The sequence below is a fragment of the Myxine glutinosa genome, chromosome 1, assembly GCF_964187855.1.
Source record: "Myxine glutinosa chromosome 1, kmMyxGlut1.1, whole genome shotgun sequence".
In the NCBI taxonomy this organism is placed as follows: domain Eukaryota; kingdom Metazoa; phylum Chordata; class Myxini; order Myxiniformes; family Myxinidae; genus Myxine; species Myxine glutinosa.
The window spans coordinates 214,647,311-214,654,786 of NC_136261.1; the positions used below are offsets into that span (position 1 = coordinate 214,647,311).

Genomic DNA, 7,476 nt, shown 5'->3' on the forward strand with positions numbered 1-7,476 from the left:
TTTGAAGTGTGATTCGGGACAATGAGGGTGCAATTTGTGCAGACAATAAGTTTTTGGTCCAAAACGCTTCTTTTCAGGAAATAGGACTGTTTTTACAATCACAATGTTCAACTGTTTGAGGAAACACGCGTTTCAATATTAGAAGTGTGATTCGGTACAATGAGGGTGCAATTTGTGCAGACAATAAGTTTTTGCTCCAAAACGCTTCTTTTCACGACAGAGGAGGAGCTTTTGCATGAATCATTGCACACTCTGCAAAATGTGGAGACACGAAGTTTTTGGTCCAAAGCGCGACATTTCAGGGAAAGGACTGTTTTCCATTCACAATGTTCTTCGTGGAAATGACTTGTGCAAATGTAATAATTCTCGGTGAAACGTCCTGATTAGAGATAAATAAATCTTCAGTCGGAGATACTCCGGTGGGAAGAATTTCTTGTCAATCGATCCAAAGGTGGCTGAGAATTTTTTTTTTAATGCAGACACACACACACACACACACACACACACACACGCACACACACACACACACACACACACACACACACACACACACCCCCGATCGCTGAAACCTGCTTTGCACTTCGCGAGCACAGTATAAAAATTAAGCTACGATGGTCAGGAATCGAACCCAGGTAAACTGCTTGGAAGGCAGTTATGCTCACCACTATACCACCATCGCTCCGTGAAACATATTCTTTTCAAATGTTAAATATTTTATTCATACAATTAACAAACTTCTCAAATATCCTTTCATCAATAATAAAAACCAACATCAGTGAGTGAGTCATTCGGTGAATGAGTGAGTGAATGATTGAGTGTGAGTGAATGAGGGAGTGAGTGAATGCTGGAGTGAATGAGTGAGTGTGTGACTGAATGAATGAAGGAATGAGAGGGGCAAACACTTCAGTCATTAGTGTTTGAACCAAGCACACAGAATTTGACAAAACTTGGCCAGAAACTTCATGTCTGATATATCTCACGAAGGCGTATTTAGTAAATCGGATTTCAGTAAATAGGAGTGCAATTGCATTCACAATCTTCCTCGTGGAAAATGTGTTGTTTTGCTTGGTACGTCCAACTCAGGTGCAAACTATATGAAGAAACACGCATGTCTGCATTGGAAGTGTAATTCGGGACTATCAGTGTGCAAAATGTGCAAACAACAAGTTTATTGCCAAAAACGCTTCATTTCAGTAAATCGGAGTGCGATTGCATTCACAATCTTCCTCGTGATCGGATTTCAGTAAACAGGAGTGTAATTGCATTCACAATCTTCCGAGTGGAAAATGTGTTGTTTTGCGAAGTACGTACAACTCAGGTGCACACGATATGATGAAACACGCATTTCTGCATTAAAGTGTAATTTGGGACAATAAGTGTGCAAAATATGCAAACAACAAGTTTATTGCCAAAAACGCTTCATTTCAGTAAATAGGAATGCTTTTGCATTCACAATGTTCCACAATTTGATGAAACATGCGTAAGAAGAGTGATTCGGGAAAATATGGGTGCAAAATGTGCAAACAACAAGTTTATTGCCAAAAACTCTTAATTTCAGTAAATACGAGTGCTTTTGCATTCACAATTTTCCACAATTTGATGAAACCCGTGTTTCAATATTTGAATTGTGATTCGGGACAATGAGGTGCAATTTGTGCAGACAATAAGTTTTTGGCCCAAAACGCTTCTTTTCAGGAAATTGGACTGTTTTTACAATCACAATGTTCAACTGTTTGAGGAAACACGCGTTTCAATATTAGAAGTGTGATTCGGGACAATGAGGGTGCAATTTGTGCAGATTGTGACTGCACAATTTGTGCGACTTGTGATTCGGGACAATTTGTGCGACTGGACAACCCTCCCATCTACTTTCTCAACAATCCTCTCCAAGAAGTTCTGTCGCTCAAGCTTTTGGGTCTCACTATCTGCCATGATCTTTCTTGGGAAAACCACATTTCCAAGCTGGCCTCCAAAGCCAGTCGCCGACTGGGCATCCTCCGTCGTGCGAAGTCCTTCCTCGGCACACCTGAGCTCCTCACCACATACAAGGCTTTCACCCGCAGCTCAATGGAATACTGTTCTCCCCTATGGGCTGGTGCTCCTGCCTCACACCTGGCTCGGCGTCACGCTGTTGAATCCAAAGCTTTCAAAATCATTGGAATCTCCCGCGATGAAGCTATCTCTGAGGGCCTTTCACTCACTCACCGCAGGCAGGTAGGTGGTCTTTCTGTCTTCTACCGACTCCTCTCCGGCCTTGCTCCCCCAGCTCTCTCTGTGCTCTGTCCCCCAAATATTCCTACAGGTCGCACAAGATCTGCCAGCAACCCTCTGATGGTTAAACTGCCGAAATCTCGGCTCTCTGCTCACCTTCACTCTTTCATTCCTCTTTTCTCCCGCCTCTGGAACAAACTCCCACACTCCCTTCAATCCCTCTCCTCCCTCAAGGTCTTTAAAACAGCTGTTCACCACCATCTCTTATCTTCCCCCATCCAAAACCTTGATCTTTAATACCCCCACTGATTCACCCCAGATCCACCTTGTTTGAAATTCCAACTTCTTTCCTGGAAATCCTGGCAGTGTCCATATGTTTATACCTCTCCCACCACCCCCGCCCCTTCACATGCCGCTCCCCCCCCCCCCTTCACATGCCTCCCCCCCCTTCACATGCCTCCCCCCCGAAGCCCTCTCCCTCCCACAGATCTCTCGATGTCTCCATGTCTCTCTCTCATGCTCTCAAATGTCCCTGTCCCTGCTCTCAGCCCTGATGTCCCTGCTCTCAAATGTTGTGTTTGTGTCCTTCCCCCTCTCTCCCCATCTTGTCTACCGCTCCCGATGTTATTTGTTTTCTGTGTCTGTTTGTCTTTCTGTGTGATTAATGTTCGCTCTTTCACGAGCCTCGATCTTGCATACAAAAAAAAAAAAAGAAAAAAAAAAAAGAAGTTTTTCTCCAAAACGCTTCTTTTCACGACAGAGGAGTGCTTTTGAAGGAATCATTGCACACTCTGCAAAATGTGCAGGCAATACGTTTTTGGTCCAAAGCGCGACATTTCAGGAAAAAGGACTGTTTTTCCATTCACAATGTTCTACGTGGAAAATGTGTTGTTTTGCTAAGTACGTACATTTCAGGTGCAAACTATATGATGAAACACGCATTGAAATGATGATGAAATCATATGATGAAACACGCATTTCTGCATTGGAAGTGTAAATCGGGACAATGAGTGTGCAAAATGTGCAAACAACAAGTTTATTGCCAAAAACGCTTCATTTCAGTAAATAGGAATGCTTTTGCATTCACAATGTTCCACAATTTGATGAAACACGCGTAAGAAGAGTGATTCGGGAAAATATGGGTGCAAAATGTGCAAACAACAAGTTTATTGGAAAAAACTCTTTATTTCAGTAAATACGAGTGCTTTTGCATTCACAATGTTCCACAATTTGATGAAACACGTGTTTCAATATTTGAAGCGTGATTCGGGACAATGAGGGTACAATTTGTGCAGACAATAAGTTTTTGGTCCAAAACGCTTCTTTTCACGACAGAGGAGGAGCTTTTGCATGAATCATTGCACACTCTGCAAAATGTGGAGACAATAAGTTTTTGGTCCAAAGCGCGACATTTCAGGGAAAGGACTGTTTTCCATTCACAATGTTCTTCGTGGAAATGACTTGTGGAAATGTAATAATTCTCGGGGAAACGTCCTGATTATAGATAAATGAATCTTCAGTCGGAAATCCTCCAGTGGGAAGAATTTCTTGTCAATCGATCCAACGGTAGCTGAGAAAAATTGTGTTTAAAATGCAGACGCATGCACACACACACACACACACACACACACCCCCGATCGCTGAAATCTGCTCTGCACTTCGCGAGCACAGTTTTAGAAGTAAGCTGCAATGGCCGGGAATCGAACTCAGGTCAACTGCTTGGAAGGCAGCTATGCTCACCACTATACTACCATCGCTCCATGAAACATATTCTTTTACATATGTTAAATATTTTATTCATACAATAAACAAACTTATCAAATATCCTTTCATCAATAATTATAAACCAACATCAGTGAGTGAGTCATTCGGTGAATGAGTGAGTGAATGAATGAATGATTGAGTGTGAGTGAATGAGGGAGTGACTGAGTGCTGGAGTGAATGAGTGAGTGTGTGACTGAATGAATGAAGGAATGAGAGGGGCAAACACTTCAGTCATTGGCGTTTGAACCAAACAGAATTTGACAAAACTTGGCCAGAAACTTCATATCTGATATATCTCACGAAGGCGTATTTAGTAAATAGTCAGGTTCACTTTGTCAATAAATTATATTTCGTTCAAAATCATGGTAGATTAGCAAACCTATACATTTTTGGAAAGGTTATAGCATCAGGAAACTAAAAATCAATATTTACATTTGGAGAGATACCTGTATGGCGGCCATTTTGGATTTTCAAAATGGCCACTGTAAAATACATATTTTGTTCTATTTCTGCCTCTAATTACCCTAAAAACTTTTTAAAATATACTAAACCTATATTTTCAGGGACAAGGAATCCAATGAAAGTATCAAATTAGTGCTATGGGGAATGGTAAGACACGAATCAAAGGTTTTGAATTGCAAACTACTGTCTTTATATTCGCGATAAGTTGCATAATCAAATACATGTTATCATTTTGTACAGGCAGTTAATAACATCAAAATGTGTCACAATAATTCATATCACCAAACATACACAGGCAGTCAGCAAAATCATATATACACATGCAGTCAGTATAACTTCACATCCACACAGGCAGTCAATGACAAAATATACACAGGCAGTCAATGGCATCAAACATACACGATTACAGAATATGCCATTTAGAGTTCGTCATCACTGTCCTGTGTGTCGTATCCGACAATATAGTCCGCATCGTTTTCACAGTCCGTTCCACACAAGCAAAGGTCGGTCAAATTGATTGGCAAATCGAATTGGTCGAACGAATCGAATTCGATGAATCGAATCGATCGAAGCGATTGGTCGAATGGTCGAATGGAATTGGTCGATTGGTCGAATTGAATTCGTCGGAATTGCAAAATGTAAACATTGATTTTCAGATTTTCCATGTAATAACGTTTCCAAAAATGTATAGGTTTGCTAATCTATCATGATTCTGAACGAAAAAACATCGTGAACCTGACTAAAATCGGATTTCAGTAAATAGGAGTGCAATTGCATTCACAATCTTCCTCGTGGAAAATGTGTTGTTTTGCTTGGTACGTACAACTCGGGTGCAAACTATATGATGAAACACGCATGTCTGCATTGGAAGTGTAATTCGGGACTATAAGTGTCAAAATGTGCAAACAACAATTTATTGCCAAAAACGCTTCATTTCAGTAAATCGGAGTGCTATTGCATTCACAATCTTCCTCGTGATCGGATTTCAGTAAACAGGAGTGTAATTGCATTCACAATCTTCCGAGTGGAAAATGTGTTGTTTTGCGAAGTACGTACAACTCAGGTGCACACGATATGATGAAACACGCATTTCTGCATTAAAGTGTAATTCGGGACAATAAGTGTGCAAAATGTGCAAACAACAACTTTATTGCAAAAAACGCTTCATTTCAGTAAATAGGAATGCTTTTGCATTCAAAATGTTCCACAATTTGATGAAACACACGTAAGAAGAGTGATTCGGGAAAATATGGGTGCAAAATGTGCAAACAACAAGTTTATTGCCAAAAACTCTTCATTTCAGTAAATAGGAGTGCTTTTGCATTCACAATGTTCCACAATTTGATGAAACACGTGTTTCAATATTTGAAGTGTGATTCAGGAAAATGAGGGTGCAATTTGTGCAGACAATAGGTTTTTGCTCCAAAACGCTTCTTTTCACGACAGAGGAGTGCTTTTGCATGAATCATTGCACACTCTGCAAAATGTGCAGACAATAAGTTTTTGGTCCAAAGCGCGACATTTCAGGTAAAAAGGACTGTTTTTCCATTCACAATGTTCTTCGTGGAAATGACGTGTGCAAATGTCATAATTCTCGTGGAAACGTCATGATTATAGATAAATAAATCTTCAGTCGGAGATACTCCGGTGGGAAGAATTTCTTGTCAATCGATCCAACGGTGGATGAGAAAAAAAAGATTGAAATGCAGACACGCACTCTGCAGGAGCACACACACACACCCGATCGCTGAAACCTGCTTTGCACTTCGCGAGCACACTATAGAAATTAAGCTGCGATGGCCAGGAATCGAACCAGGGTCAACTGCTTGGAAAGCAGCTATGCTCACCGTTATACCACCATCGCTCCCTGAAACATATTCTTTTCAAATGTTAAATATTTTATTCATACAATTAACAAACTTATCAAAACTCCTTTCATCAATAATTTTCAACCAACATCAGTGAGTGAGTCATTCGGTGAATGAGTGAGTGAATGATTGAGTGTGAGTGAATGAGGGAGTGAGTGAGTGCTGGAGTGAATGAGTGAGTGTGTGACTGAATGAATGAAGGAATGAGAGGGGCAAACACTTCAGTCATGAGCGTTTCAACCAAACACAGAATTTGACAAAACTTGGCCAGAAACTTCATATCTGATATATCTCACGGAGGCGTATTTAGGAAATCGGATTTCAGTAAATAGGAGTGCAATTGCATTCACAATCTTCCTCGTGGAAAATGTGTTGTTTTGCTTGGTTCGTACAACTCGGGTGCAAACTATATGATGAAACACGCATTTCTGCATTGGAAGTGTAATTCGGGACAATAAGTGTGCAAAATCTGCAAACAACAAGTTTATTGCCAAAAACGCTTCATTTCAGTAAATCGGAGTGCTATTGCATTACAATCTTCCTCGTGATCGGATTTCAGTAAACAGGAGTGGAATTGCATTCACAATCTTCCGAGTGGACAATGTGTGGTTTTGTGAAGGACGTACCACTCAGGTGCACACGATATGATGAAACACGCATTTCTGCATTAAAGTGGCATTCGGGACAATAAGTGTGCAAAATGTGCAAACAACAACTTTATTGCAAAAAACGCTTCATTTCAGTAAATAGGAATGCTTTTGCATTCACAATGTTCCACAATTTGATGGAACACGTGTTTCAATATTTGAAGTGTGATTCGGGACAATGGGGGTGCAATTTGTGCAGACAATACGTTTTTGCTCCAAAACGCTTCTTTTCACGACAGAGGAGTGCTTTTGCATGAATCATTGCACACTCTGCAAAATGTGCAGACAATAAGTTTTTGGTCCAATGCGCGACATTTCAGGTAAAAAGGACTGTTTTTCCATTCACAATGTTCTTCGTGGAAATGACGTGTGCAAATGTCATAATTCTCGTGGAAACGTCATGATGAAAGATAAATAAATCTTCAGTCGGAGATACTCCGGTGGGAAGAATTTCTTGTCAATCGATACAACGGTGGATGAGAATTTTTTTTTTTTTTTATGCAGACACGCACACACAGACACCC

The 7,476-nt window shown here is 40.6% G+C and overlaps 2 non-coding genes across 2 annotated transcripts; both read right to left on the reverse strand.

Moving 5' to 3' along the window:
* Positions 1-3,896: 3,896 nt before the first annotated feature.
* TRNAG-UCC (transfer RNA glycine (anticodon UCC)) lies at positions 3,897-3,968 on the reverse strand. Its single transcript has one exon. It is a non-coding gene; the product is annotated as a tRNA-Gly (tRNA).
* Positions 3,969-6,229: 2,261 nt separating this feature from the next.
* On the reverse strand, positions 6,230-6,301 carry TRNAG-UCC (transfer RNA glycine (anticodon UCC)). Its single transcript has one exon. It is a non-coding gene; the product is annotated as a tRNA-Gly (tRNA).
* Positions 6,302-7,476: the final 1,175 nt, after the last annotated feature.